Consider the following 15,954-nt stretch of genomic DNA (forward strand, 5'->3'; position numbering starts at 1 on the left):
TACCTTATAAAGGGTGGAAGGCTGAGTCAACCTTGGGCCGGGCTCGAACCTGCAGTAATTGCAGGCTCTGTGTTCTAATAACAGGCTTCTCTACTGCCTGAGCTATCCCGGTTGGTGGTTGAGTAACCACCATAGCCAGTGATGAAATGGTGCAACATCTCAAGAGTTGCATGTTTGCCATCCCTAGAGTATTAAATGCTGAACAGAACCCATTTGTCTTTTCCATCTTTGTAATGACATCTTGTGTATTAATTGCCAGGAGAAAAATGGGACATAAATTAGTTAAAGCAATAAAAAATTACTCAGAGAATTTTAGCTGCTTTATAAAAATGCCATTAGTCATTATCAAACTCGGATTAGAAGGCACATTTCTAAAAATCGGAATATGAAAAGATGTTTATCATCAGTAAAATTTCTAGCTTGCGCCTGTATCCATACCAATGCAGTTAAGGAGACTTTGTTGTTACTCCATATGATGTTAAAGTAAGTAATCACAACTGGATCACACATCTGTGGACCCATAGGTAGGCACAAGTGATGGTAATCAAACATGACATTCAAATATGATGAAAAATTATTATTTAGCATTGCAGAAGAGCCTTCCCGAACTTAAGGAAGACCTCACTTATTCTGTTCCATTCTTTATTCCATTCCTTAAAATGGAATAGATCTAATCTCATTTTCCTATCTACTCTCACAGATTCCAATACATTTTAAAATTAAAAAAATAGCTTGATTTAAACTTGGGTGGAATAAGGATGAGACTTGCACTTAATTTGAAGAATATACAAAAGTATATCTAATATTTTTTAGACTTTTTATTTATTTATTTTATTTATTTGCATTTATATCCCGCCCTTCTCCGAAGACTCAGGGCGGCTTACACTATGTTAGCAATAGTCTTCATTCTATTTGTATATTTATATATAAAGTCAATTTATTGCCCCCAACAATCCGGGTCCTCATTTTACCTACCTTATAAAGGATGGAAGGCTGAGTCAACCTTGGGCCTGGTGGGACTAGAACCTGCAGTAATTGCAGGCAGCTGCTGTTAATAACAGATTGCATTAGCAGTCTGAGCCACAGAGGCCCCTTTTAAATAGATGAGCGTGCTAATAGTAGGGATTGGCTTTTTTCAATTTGGAAGCTACACACAAAGAATGAACACAGAGACATAAACACACACACACATTCAAAAACCATAGTAGCACAATGGTTAGAATGCAGTAGTATTGCAGGAAAACTGCACACAGCCAGGAGTTCGATTCTGACTGGCTCAAGGTTGATTCAGCTTTCCATTTCTTCCAAGGTCAGTAAAATGAGGACCCAGATTGTTGGGGGCAATATGCTGATTCTGTAAACCACTTAGAGAGGGTTGTAAGTGGCATATAAGCCTAAATGCTAGTGCCACACAGATGCACTTAGAATCTCTAATATCCATACAACACTTTTAAGGAAAGAAGTGCCACTCCAAATCACCCCAATTGGGGATTTCTTTCTAGGAAAGGATAAGCATTAATTAGATTTCTTTCTAAGAGCCTTTGTCCCAGCATGGATGTCCTAGAACTAAACACTACTGTATATGTGTTTCCAGTAAATCTGTCATGAATATTTTTTTGAAAACATTCCATCCTATTCCTCACAAATGATGCAAAGCCAACACATTTGGAAAGCATCAGTTTAGGGAACAATTTTGTGTAGGATACACTTATTCTTTAGGATTAAAAATGGGTTCTCAGCAACAATCCATGGTATTCATCTTAATCACTGCAGGTTTTGTTAATCACAAGAGAAATATCTGGCTGGTCTGATCATTAGAAATTAAACAGCCAGCACTGGAATTATATTTTTAACCAAACATTTCTGTGCTGTATAGTATTGCCATTTTAACTTTACTTACAAAACACAAGATGGTTAAGACCTGACAGCCGAAAACACACCACCATGCTTTGCCCAGTCAGTTAAATACTCAGTGACTGCATTCAAACTGCATGCTAAACTTGTTTGGTATTAAACTTGGTTCATGTAATTTGTTCCTTTGCATGTTGTGCTTATGGTCAAATGTATTTTGCCAATCCAGAAAATCAGTTCATTCAGTAACGAGTTAATATGAAGCACATGGGGATGCACAAAATTGTTTCCAAACTAAGATTCCAGAAAACTATCATCCAGCCCATGCGTTTATCACTAGTCCTCGACTTATGACCACAACTGAGCCCAAATTTTATGCTGCTAAGTGAGGTATTTGTTAAGTGTGTTTTGTCTCATTTTACAACATTTCTTGCCACAGTTGTTAAGTAAATCATTGCAGCTGTTAAATTAGTAACACAATTGTTAAGTGAATTTGGCTTCCCTATTGACTTTGTCAGAAGGTCACGAAAAGGGATCACATGATCTTGGGACACTGCAACCATCATAAATCTGCCAGTTGCTAAGCATCTGAATTTTGATCATGTGATCATGGGGATGCTGCAACAGTCATGTGATACTCGTAACACTCATAAGTCACTGTTTGAGTGCTGTTGTAACTTTGAACAGTAACTTTGAACAGTTGTAAGTTGAGGACTACTTTTATTTATGCTCCTATGCATTTATATAGAGTTGAACTTTATGCGTACGGGTAGAACTTGTCGCCTATAACTATTGTGAATAGAGACACTGAAGTTTCAGTTCATTTCCACAGAGTATTTTTTGTTTAGAGATAAAAGCCCTAATGGTTTATTGAAGCTATTTAGACAAGCCTGTTTAGAGGGTTGCTTGTTCTGCATTCCATTGCACAACATCAGCCAAGAAGCATTTTGTGGTTTCCTTTGTGTGGGAGGATTTGGTTTCGCCAGTGATGTGTTCCAATGAAGGCTTCAGGAAGGAAGAGCTGGCAGGTCTTCTCACACAAAAAATGTGGTTGCCTTCAAAGGGCGTCTACAAACACATAAAGTCTATTCTGTTAAGTAATAGAATGGTTTAGTTAAGGTTGCTTGCCACTTGAGGGAAGGTTCTCTCATATGCCTGCCGCCTTATCTAAAGCATCCTGTATACAGATTGCAGGAAAGTTTGATTCAAGTTTCTGGCAGCTGCCCAAACTTGAAGCAAGAGCAGCATAGAATTATCATAAGGTAGCTTGTGGACCCCAGGAGTCCTCTTCGGAAGCTGTTGTGATTGGAGCTCCCCAGATAGATTTGGAAGATTCGGGAAGTAAATCCTTCCTAATCCAAAATGCTCAATTGCTGCTTTAATGTAATGTATGCCAAGGCGCTTTCTGATGGAAATTTACCATCTTCGAGTACAACAGCTTCTACTCAGGACTAATTGGGCAAAGCTCCAGTTGGTTTTAAAAGAAGGATTTAACCACAAGATACGAGACTTTATCATAAGCTATTGAAATTCTCTCTTTCAGCTGGCAAAGTTCGGTCCATGGTGAAGAATTGCCAGGTAACCTCTCTCCCAACTACTGGAGCCTGCCAAAATGTACACAGGGACCCAGATTTTGCAATTGCAAAACTATCAAGCTGCTAGATTGGACATAGTTTTTGCCCTCCCTGGTTATCAGTGATGAATATGTACAGTCATCTTTATTCTTTTACAATTGTATTATCCTCATATATATTAACACAATTGCATTAGGAACACAATAGTTACTATATGTCTTCGCATAGCGTAAGAGAGGGCCTTTAGTTATTCAAGGATCTAAGATGGGGGTCCTTGGTGCTCTCTGAGCTTGGTTGTTTTCTTGCAGATGTTTCATTACCCAAACTAGGTAACATCATCATCAGTCTGTGTTGGTGGGGGTGGTCTTGGTGGTTCTTTGCTTTGGCTGTTTGCTGTTGGCTTCTTTGGCAGTTTCTTGTTTGTGGTGTTGGTATAGGGTTTCCTGCCTGAGCAGGGAGTTAGACTAGAAGACCTCCAAGGTTCCTTCCATCTCTGTTATTCTATGCATCTATTGATGGCTAATTTGTCCAACAACCCAACCAAAGAACCTCCAACACTGACAGGGTAAGCCACTACAAACTGACAGCAAACTGCACTTACTTCTAGCACTGGTGATGTTACATCATTTAGGTAATGAAATATCTGCAGGAAAACAACCAAGCTCAGAGAGCACCAAGGCTCTCTCATTTCAACCCTGAGCTACAAATATTCTCCTTTATTGGTAGTTAAGACAGAAGCAATAGCAGTTTACAATTAGCATTCTCTTTAAACCACGATATACTGTAAGGCTGTCCCAATATGTCAGTCCTTGGTGAAACCAAAGTTATAAATTTATTTATCAAACATGTATGCCTCCCCATCTCACCAAACGCAATTCCAGGCGGCTTACTGACATGAATGCTAATACTATTATTATAAGTTACAGTAATAGGATCTGAATATGCTTCCCTCCCCACTTAATCTTCAGGAGAACTAGCAAGGGTCAAGCCTCAAATGGTTTCTCAAATTATATTTCTGCCTTGGACTCACATTCTTTTATCTGACTATTGCCTTAGTTGTGACTCTTCCTCCTCCTGCTGAAGATTAATCTTCAGCCCATTACACAACATTTATCACTACTAGAGCATAGAGTATCCAAATCCTCTTGTATACCATAACTTACAAGGGCATGGTGCAGTTAAGGATTTAAAAACACCCCTGGAAGAACCTGCGTCAGTGTTCCCTAATCTGATGGCTTTCACAATTCCAGGCTCTACGTCCAATTATTTTCTGGTCATTCAACATGCTGAATTGGAAGTGATGGGATTGAGAGTCCAAGCCTGCATAGGACAAGGAAGGCAGACCATAAATGGGTAAACTCTTACTATATTTACATACTGTTTATATTTTTATATTATTGCACTAGTATGTTCATATTTTATTATATATCCTGAAAACTTTGTACAGTCCCACTGGATTGAGGTGAGGTATGAATCAGTTAAATAACTAGTAAAGTTCTTCAACTCCAAAGCTATCGTTATGGTCCCTAAAAATCTATCTTTATGATCCTTAGGAGTGGAAAATGGCTTGATGGTGCATAATCAATAATCAACTCTAAAGACCACATGGATTGTCCACCACACTGGAAAATCACACTCCAGTCCATTAAATTCTGCCCTATTTCTTAATTCTCAACCCACGCCCAAACATCCAGCGAACACACTCTTTTCCCATCTTTTATTCTTGCTGCCCCCCACTTCACCCCTTCATCTGCATATATGATGAGCACCTATGCATTTTGCCTTTTTTTGTTACAGTCCTCCTCCCTTCCCAAAGGTCTTTGATCTCTACCAGACGAGCAGGAAATTCTCTCTATTCACTTGAGGTTCACATGTGCAAAGTGTGCAGACTTCTTGTAATGCAGTCCACTAGAAAAGGGTCATAAATCTCTCTGGCTCGTCTACTTTGTGGGTCTCTCAGGCCCTGAGGTTTTATGAGCCCGAGGCATCTCCTCCACCATTACGGCTAGCTAAATGGGGTTCTAACCAAAGCGTTTTTTTTCTTACATCTTTGTCTTTTCCAAAGCCTCTGGTTCAAAAAAAAAGTGGTTTTGTTCACTTGAAGAACGGTTTCAGGAATCCGCCATGGATAGTCTAGAGAAAAGAAGGGCTAGGGGTGCCATGATAGCAGTATTCCCATGTATGAGGGGCTGCCACAAAGAAGAGGTTATTTTCCAAAGCACCAGAAAGCAAGACAAGAAACAATGGATAGAAATCAAGGAGAAGCGACCTGAAATTAAGGAGAAACTTCCTAACGGTGAGGACAATTAACCAGTGGAACAGCTTTGCCTTCAGAAGTTGTAGGGGCTTCAACACTGGAGGTATTTAAGAAAAGACTAGACAGCCTCCTGTCTGAAATGGTATAGGGACTCCTGCTTGAGCAGGGGATTGGACTAGAAGACCTCCAAGGACCCTTCCAGCTCTATTTTGATTGACTTTGTGGAGAAGGCAGCAGTATCTCTCACTCTGCTTTTGCTTTCTGCCAACTCCACGGGTGAGAAAAACAAATTCCCCTTTTCACTCACTGTGAAATTTGGGGGAGGGGGGAGGAACCACGCTCAGGAGGAATGTGCAGTACAGTTGGCAATCAGAAAAAGGGTTTGGGGAACCAAGTAAAAAACAAAACTCCAGATGCATAAACATATGAGGGCACAGGGAGCCCCCTCTGTAAATAACCCACTGGAGATCACGGAGGCTGGACATTTACCTGTATGAGAAGACTGAACCGGGCGGGAGGGGGCGGTGAGACTTTCATGAGGAAAACAAAGAGCAGGGAAACAGCGTGACGTTCTTCCTCAAGTCAAAGCAAGTGGAGGGAAAGGAAATCCCTTCCCACGGGATTTTCTAGAGAAGTGGATTTTTTAGCTGTTTGCAAACAAGCAGCACTGAGCCCCCTGTAAATCCTGAAGTCGGATTTTCTCTCTCTGGAAGCGACCCCAAAGCATTGTAAAAAACAACTTTATGCTGTAGTAGGAGTTGGGATGGCTGTTGTTTAAGCTAGGGGGCGCTAAGTGTTTGGCATGCTGCAGCTCCGAGCTATACAATATTGTGGGGTGAAATTTACAGTATGTAGAAGTTAGCTGGATTTGGCCTCTGTTAGTATGTATGTTTTCTGGTGTTTTTTTTTTCCTGTACAACACAGCGGTGGCAGAGGCACCCACGCAAAGGAACTTCCATTTCTCTCACTCTCTTTCTGCCTCTCTCTTACTCTGACGCTCAGGCATCGCTTTCACATAATAGCACAGCATTAAGCAAGTTATTCACGCAGATGAAAATGTGGATATTGTGTTTCTGACACACGCAAGCCCACAGAATAGCTAGCTAACCTTGTACCATATGTTCCCAGGTACATAATGTAGCACATTTAAGATTGCTTAGAAAATAAGATATAACCTAACAAAATTACTGCCTGGGCAAAATGCCTGCACACCATGTGCCTATAAATAGGAAACAAATGTATATTTTCTTGCTTGCTTGCTTAAAAAAAAAAAAGATTGCAGAAACATCTGGAAATATATGTGCCTTAGGAAGAATGTCAAAAGATCTTTTAATCTGCGTGCATAAATCAAAATATGCAGCCAGTACTTTCAGCAATGAATTGAAAGAGTTCCTCTCTCCCATTTCCTTTGCGGAAATACCTTATGAAACCTGCTGTCCCTCAAATATCCCAAAGGTACTTTTTCAAAAGGTAACTGGACTTTCTTGTTTTTTTTTTCTTTGAAAATGTTTCACTTTTCATTCAGAACTGAAGAATTCTGGGATGAGAAGTGAAACTGTAATGTATTTTGAACTTTGAGAGGGAATTTTGGGCGGGAAAATTGCACGTTGCTGATTGGTTGAAGCCTCAGCCAAAAGAGTATTTAAAGAGGGGTTTTTGCCGGTTGTCTTTTGCTGGGTCACAATAAACTAAAGAGCTGTTGCCATTCATTGGTCTCCTGCCTCTTCATTGCCCGAACTTAACATTGGCGACAAAGGTGGGATGTTGAGGCAGTGAGATCAAAAGAAAGATCTGAAGGAACCAGGAATTCCTAAACCCAGCCAGTTTGCGAAGGCAGAAAATAGCGATGTCCAGCTCCACGCCGCCAGCGCCATTCGACCCAGCCAAGGAGAAATGGGGGTCGTACATGGCTCGTTTCGAGTGTTTCCTCAAAGCGAACGAACTACAGGGAGTCTTGGACAATCGGAAGTGAGCATACTTCCTGAGCCACTGCGGTCCAGAGGTCTTCGATACGGCGGAGTCACTCTCAGAACCAACGCCGGTACAATCGGTACCGTGGCAGACACTACAAACAACACTTCGAGCGCACTACGCACCGGTACCCTCAAAGTTCGTCCAACGTTTCGAATTGAGGCAACGGGTACAGCGAGAAGGCGAATCAATAAGTGTGTACATGGCCGCATTGAGGAAAGCCGCAAACCACTGCGAGTACAGAGATTTGGAGGACTCCTTACTCGAACAGCTCATTTGTGGGGTCAGAGACATCAGACTACAAGGGCGGCTGCTGTCTAAAAGCAACCTGACTCTAGCGATAGCCCTGGACGAAGCCAGAGCTCATGAGATGTCCACCAAGGCGGCGGAGACCTTGCAAAAGCCAAACGCGCAGGGTGCCGGGACAAAGACTACACCGGTCCACAGTGAGGAAGTCCAGGCCGAATTGGAAGGTGAGGAAGAGGAAGAGGTGTTCCACACTGGGAGGCTGGAGAGAGGTGACCGGGATGAATGTGTGAGTTGTGGGGGGCAACACCAATGGCAAAACTGCAGATTCAAGGATGCGGTTTGTCGGCGGTGTGAAAAAAAAGGACACATAGCTCAGGCCTGCCGAGCCCCCCAACCTTCCCGCCAAAAATTCAAACCGACCAATCAGAGCGCGGGAGCAGCGAAGCGGCCAGGGATTGGTCCATTTAAAAAGGGCGCGAAGTTAAACCAGACCACTGTGAGAGTGGGCCACGCATCGACACGACTAGAGAAGAAAATATTTACCCAAGTCTACGTTGAAGGGGTGCCGTGCCCCATGGAAGTAGACACTGGGTCGTCAATCACCATTATGTCCTGGGACACCATTGTGAGAGACTTGCCAGAGATCGCTAAACGTCAGCTACAAACCCAGAAGCTGAGAGTGCAGGACTACCAGGGGAATCGGATCCCTGTTCGAGGAGCTACAGCCGTCCAAGTCAAATATGGACAATTCACAAAGACCCTGCCGATCACCATAGTAAACGGAACTCTACCGAGTTTGCTAGGGTTGGACTGGTTCCGAGCTTTGGGTATGGGAGTGACCGGGGTCCACAGGAGCGACGTCATCCTCAGAGACGAACTACTGAAGGAGTTCGAGGACGTATTCAAGGATTGCCTGGGCAAGTACGTGGGGACCCCTATTTCTTTCAACCTCGACCCCCAAGTCGCCCCTATCCGGTTAAAGGCTAGGAGGGTCCCATTCGCCCTAAAGCCTAAAATTGACCGAGAATTGGACAAGTTAGTAAGCCAGGGAATATTAGTCCCTGTCGACCATGCAAAATGGGAGACACCCATAGTAACCCCAGTCAAACCGGACGGTTCGGTCCGAATTTGCGCTGACTACAAAGCAACGCTTAACAAAGCATTGCAGAAAAGTGCATACCCCGTTCCAGTGGTGCAACATTTGCTACACTCATTAGGGCAAGGGCAGGTCTTCGCCAAACTCGATTTGGCCCAAGCCTACCAGCAGCTACCTGTAGATAGCAGCACAGCTGAGGCGCAGACAATCGTCACGCACCGTGGGGCTTTCAAATGTACGCGACTCCAGTTTGGAGTTAGCGTGACCCCAGGGCTCTTCCAGAACCTAATGGAGTGATTATTACAGGGCCTGCCAGGAGTGGTACCATACTTCGACGATATATTGGTATCAGCTGAAAACTTAGAGGAACTCGGGGTAAAACTAAGGAAGGTGTTGGGCATTTTTAGGTCTGCGGGGCTTAAAGTTAAGCTCAACAAATGCCATATTGGGGTGAAATCCTAGGATACAGGATAGACAGGGAAGGGATCCACCCCACGGAGAGCAAGGTACGGGCCATTAGAAAGGCCCCAGCCCCCAAAAATAAAACAGAATTACAGGCATTCTTGGGGCTTGTTAATTTCTATGCGGTATTCTTGAAGAATAAAGCAACAGTAGCCGAGCCACTACATAAGTTGCTAGCAAAGAAAGCTGTGTGGTCCTGGGGAAAAGAAGAGGCAAGGGCATTTGAGGGGGTAAAAAACCTTTTGTCCAGCGATAGCCTCCTCATCCAGTACAATGGCACATTGCCACTAGTACTAGTTTGCGACGCTTCACCATATGGGGTGGGGGCAGTGCTCAGCCACAGGTTACCGAATGGAACAGAAGCCCCTATAGCGTATTATTCCCGGACTATGTCCTCTGCGGAAAGGAACTACAGCCAGTTAGATAGGGAAGCATTGGCCATAGTCTCCGGGGTTAAGAAATTTCACGAATACTTGTTCGGACGAAATTTCGAGATAGTCACGGACCACAGACCCCTTCTAGGGCTGTTAGCGGGTGACCGCCCAACGCCCGTGGCACTTTCTCCCAGGCTGACCCGATGGACTATTTTCCTAGCAGCATACTCCTACAAATTGCTCTACCGCCCAGGAAAAGACTTAGGGCATGCAGATGCTCTGAGCAGATGCCCTCTACCAGAGACAATTGAAGACCCCACCCCAGGGACACCCGTCTTACTAATTGACTCTTTGGACTCTGGCCCAGTCACATCCAAGCAGGTGGCTAGGGCATCGTATAGAGACATTACAATTCGGACTGTGATCGGTTGGGTGCAAAGGGGTTGGCCCGCTGCGCTGGGCAAGCGTTTCAAAGACTTTGCGAAAAAACAAGCAGAACTGTCTGTTCAAGGGGGGTGTCTGTTATGGGGGGATAGGGTAGTTATCCCAGAAAAATTACGCGAAAATGTGTTGGAACTGTTGCATGTGGGCCACCCAGGGATTGTGCGGATGAAGAGTTTAGCGAGGAGTTATGTATGGTGGCCCTTAATGGATAAGGACATCAGCGACAGGGTAGGGAAATGCCAATCCTGCCAAGAGTCGAGGTCGCTACCCCCTACAGCCCCAGTTAGAGAGTGGGAGAAACCCCAGGGGCCTTGGTCCAGGATTCACATAGATTTTGCGGGGCCGTTCCATGGGCAGACCTTTTTAATTGTGGTAGATGCCTACTCAAAATGGTTGGAAATAATCCTCATGAAAAGCACAACGGCCGAAGCAGTAATCACAGTCCTAAGGCATCTATTCGTAACACACGGCCTGCCCGACACCCTAGTCTCTGACAACGGCCCGCAATTCACGGCAAATCAGTTTGAGGGGTATCTAGCGGGAGAGGGTATCAGACATGTCCTCTCGGCGCCTTTCCACCCGGCGACGAACGGACTTGCAGAACGTTTCATTCGGAGCACCAAGGAAGCGCTATCTAGGATAAGTCCAGGCGACTGGCAAACGAAAATAGACACTTTCCTGGCCTTCCAACATAGGACCCCTTGTGTAACAACTGGCCGCAGCCCAGCAGAACTTTTAATGGGCAGGAAACTCAGGTGCCCGCTAGACCGACTAAACCCAATTTATACCCCAGATGGGTACAAGGGTATTCAAGGAAAAACCAGGGAAATGACAGTGGGTGATCTAGTATGGGCACACAACTATAGCGAGGGCCCAACATGGTTAAAAGGGGAAATTCTGGGCATAACCGGACCCAAATCATACGTAGTAGACATGGAGGACGGCCGGGTATGGAAACGCCACATAGACCAACTAAGAAAACGTATACCAAACAAACTAGAAACCAAACAACCAGGCCCTGACTACCAATTGTTTGAATCTGCAGCTGACTCAAACCCGAGGTGAGCGGAGGACTTATCTGATTCCGATGAAGTCCAGCGACGCCAACCGGTTCCTCCTGAAGGCAACGGGAACGATTCAGCCAATAATCCAGGGCCGGACGGCCTAGAGGAGGAGCGGGGAGGAACAAACAGTCCCTCCGACCAGCTCGACTCTCTCCCAGAAAATGAACTGCGCAGGTCAGAAAGAGTTAGGAGATGCCCTGTCTACCTGCGTGACTACGTAGAGAGGTAGCATGTAAATATCATGTAAATAGAGGTACAAAGCGTTCTGGGAGGGAAGGAGTGTAATGTATTTTGAACTTCGAGAGGGAATTTTGGGCGGGAAAATTGCACGTTGCTGATTGGTTGAAGCCTCAGCCAAAAGAGTATTTAAAGAGGGGTTTTTGCCGGTTGTCTTTTGCTGGGTCACAATAAACTAAAGAGCTGTTGCCATTCATTGGTCTCCTGCCTCTTTCTTGCCCGAACTTAACAGAAACATTTTCAAAGTAAAAAAAAACAAACCAAAATTCAATTGCCTTTTGGAAAAGTACTTTTGGAACCACCATGACCTGGATGATTGAGAAACTCCATAGACGTTTGTTCCTCAAATAATAATCAGACATTTTTTCTAAGCTGAATTGCCAAACAAGTTCTACCTTTGGGTCTGAAAACCTATCAGGCATATTGTTCCAAATCCCACTGAAATTGTACACACTCAGAGCGCAAACATAAATGTGCAAAAATGCTGCATAATACTTTATATTGAAGGTTCAGATTAGTAGGAGAGAAGCTTTAATGGATCACTAAGGAGAAACTTAATAAAATGTTCAAGTGACTATGATTTTGAAGTGCCCAAACTACGGTAATTGTTCAATGGTTCCTCTGCATAAATCCTCACATGCTGATTTATGCATGGATTACTAGATCTGAGTGTATTTGTTTAAAACAGGATAGACAATAGCCTTTGGAAATTGGCTGCTCTATGCTCAACTGTAGAGTGCTTTGATTGCTGAGGATATAAAATTTTAAGACTCCTTGTTAGTTGTAGCGATATTTTCAGCAGTGGCTTCTTGGTTGTTTTAAGAAGTAGTGTGTTGGTTGTTTTAAGAAGTAGTGTGTTGTCTCTTGCAAGATGAGGTAGATGAACATCCATTAGAAGATAGTAACTATGGCAGGTACTGATCCGAAATGTCAAAGCCTTATCTCTTCCCTGCTATGTGTTTCAGAGCTTCATTATAATGGTCCCTAAAACACTTTGGAAATAATTTAAATGGCTAGAACGTCTACTGGATGTTCATCTACCTCATCTACCTTATTACTATACTGAGTGCATGCAAAAAAGGAGATGAAACGAGTAATAAGGTTTCCCACTAATTTGAGGCAGGAAATGCTTAGAGCAGTAGAATAATCCTTATGCTGGCCAACATATATATTTTTTTTAAAAAAAGGGGTTTCTCTTTCTGTAGAGTCAAGGAAAAAAGATATGCTCTATTGCCTCATTCATTTTGTCTTATTGCCTTATCTGCTGAAATAATTTAAATAATTAAATTATTCAAAAAATATTAAATGGAATTCCTCACCATTTATCTAGGGTAGTGTCGCACACAAAAACAATTACATGTAACTACACTAATTACCACCGGTGCAACCAATAAGCTATTCCAAATTCATTAGATGAATTTTGTTTTTCCTTTGGAATAATTCCCTCTCATCCCCACCCTCAGCCCCATAGCACACACAATCCCCAAAGTTCAACCTAAAAGTTCTCACTAAGAAAACTTTTAGGTCAGCAGTTCTTGAATTGCTTGTATAAAGTTCCAGGCCAAATGCTAACCATCTGGTATATGTGTAAGTTTCAGTGAGTGCCCATCTATATTTCTAATCTTTATTCAGTGGAATTTTAGGATAAGGGTTTTTTTTAATGCATTTCAATTGGATAATAATGTGGGCAATAGCTATGTTTTTTATAAAAAAAGGATAGCAGTTTTTGGCAATCAGCCAAAGACCTATGAAATTAAATCCAGTAGGTTATTTCAACTTTTTGCTATTCAGGAAAATTAATTGCTTAGACTGGGAGAATGTTACATTATTAAAACTTTTGGGTAACATACAACTGTCTGGTCATCATACTGTGTATTAGAAAACTGGTGAAAAGGCAGCTTTTCAAAATTCCATTAAGTTGATTTGCCACATTCCTTATGTCAGGCTGTTCATTTCCACAGTTCACAGATAACTCTATTGTTTCCAATAGGGTGTCAGATATAGGTTATATTTTATTTTATATTTTATGCTACGTCTCCTCCCTCATTGCGTCGGCAGATAACCGCCCGGCCGCCCTGTTTCGGGTAACTCGCTCTCTCCTTCAACAGGGAGAGCGGGATGACCCGTTGCAGGGACGTGCTGAGGAGTTTAGTGGTTATCTATACGACAAAATCGTTCAGCTTCGGGACGGTCTGGACCAAAATTGGGTAGATCCGGGTGGGATGTCTGAGAGCCGTCTTGTTGAGGTTGTTTGGGATGAGTTTGACCCTGTGGCTCCCGAGGACATGGACAGGTTGCTGGGTAGGCTGAATGCCACCACATGTTTACTGGACCCGTGTCCCTCCTGGTTGGTGCTGGCCGCACAGGATGTGACACAAGGCTGGCTCCAGGGGTTTACAAATGCTTCTTTGTTGGAGGGGGTCTTTCCGGCCGCCTTGAAAGAGGCGGTGGTGAGGCCTCTCCTCAAGAAGCCTTCCCTGGACCCAGCTGTGTTAGGTAATTATCGTCCGGTCTCCAACCTTCGCTTTGCGGCGAAGGTTGTAGAGAGTGTGGTGGCATGTCAGCTCCCCCGGTACCTGGAGGAAACCGTCTATCTAGACCCGTTCCAGCCCGGTTTCCAGCCCGGTTACAGCACCGAGATGGCTTTGGTCGCGTTGGTGGATGATCTCTGGAGGGCCAGGGATAGGGGTTATTCCTCTGCCTTGGTCCTATTAGACCTCTCAGCGGCTTTTGATACCATCAACCATGGTATCCTGCTGCACCGGTTGGAGGGATTTATTTATTATTTATTTATTTTATTTGATTTTTATACCGCCCTTCTCCCGAAGGACTCAGGCATAATAAAACCGACAATACAATATACACGTTTAAAATACGATTTAAAAAACTTATTTAAATTAGCCCAGTGATTAAAATTTACCATACTAAAAAACCCCGTTTAAAATTAATAAATTTAACATTAAAATCCCAATTTAAGCCAGCCCCGCGCGGATAAAAAGATGAGTCTTGAGTTCGCGACGAAATGTCCGAAGGTCAGGTATTTGGCGTAAACCCGGGGGAAGCTCGTTCCAGAGTGTGGGAGCCCCCACAGAGAAGGCCCTTCCCCTGGGGGCCGCCAGCCGACATTGTTTGGCGGGCGGCACCCTGAGAAGTCCCTCTCTATGGGAGCGTGCGGGTCGGTGGAGGCATGTGGTAACAGCAGGCGGTCCCGTAAGTACCCAGGTCCTAAGCCATGGAGCGATTTAAAGGTCATAACCAACACCTTAAAGTGCACCTGGAAGGCCACAGGCAGCCAGTGCAGTCTGCGCAGGAGCGGTGTTACATTAGAGCTACGCGTAGCTCCCTCTATAACCCGCGCCGCTGCGTTCTGGGCTAACTGGAGCCTCGGCGCACTTCAAGAGCCCCATGTAGAGAGCATTACAGTAATCCAGGCGAGAGGTAGCAGGCGCGCGAGTGACTGTGCATAAGGCACCCCGATCAAGGAAGGGGCGCAACTGCCGAACCAGGCGAACCTGGTGGAAGGCCCTCCTGGAGACGGCCGTCAAATGGTCTTCAAATGACAGCCGATCATCCAGGAGGACATCCAAGTTGCGCACCCTATCCTTTGAGGCCAGTAACTCGCCTCCAACAGCCAGCCGCGGCTGCAGCTGACTGAATCGGGGTGCACAGCCACTCCGTCTTGGAGGGATTAAGCTTGAGCCTGTTTCTCCCCATCCAGACCCGTACAGCTTCCAAACACCGGGACAGCACTTCGACAACTTCATTGGGGTGGTCCGGGGTGGAAAAGTACAGCTGGGTGTCGTCAGCGTACTGCTGGTATCTCACCCCGAAACCACTGATGATCTCACCCAACGGCTTCATGTAGATGTTGAACAGCAGGGGCGAGAGAATCGACCCCTGTGGGACCCCACAAGTGAGGCCCCTCGCGGTCGACCTCTGCCCCCTGTCAACACCGCCTGCGACGGTCGGAGATGGAGAGAACCACCGATATACGGTGCCTCCCACTCCCAATCCCCCCAACCGGCGCAGCAGGATACCATGATCGATGGTATCGAACGCCGCTGAGAGGTCTAATAGGACCAGGGCAGAGGAATATCCCCTGTTTGGGATTGGGAGTGGGAGGCACCGTTTATCGGTGGTTCTCCTCCTATCTCTCCGATTGGTCGCAGACGGTGTTGACGGGGGGGCAGAGGTCGGCCCCGAGACGCCTCACTTGTGGGGTGCCTCAGGGGTCGATTCTCTCGCCCCTCTTGTTCAACATCTATATGAAGCCGCTGGGTGAGATCATCAGTGGTTTCGGTGTGAGGTACCAGCTGTACGCTGACGACACTCAGCTGTACTTTTCCACACCGGACTATCGAGGTGTTGTCCCGGT

Source organism: Ahaetulla prasina, chromosome 1 (assembly GCF_028640845.1).
Source record: "Ahaetulla prasina isolate Xishuangbanna chromosome 1, ASM2864084v1, whole genome shotgun sequence".
Classification (NCBI taxonomy): domain Eukaryota; kingdom Metazoa; phylum Chordata; class Lepidosauria; order Squamata; family Colubridae; genus Ahaetulla; species Ahaetulla prasina.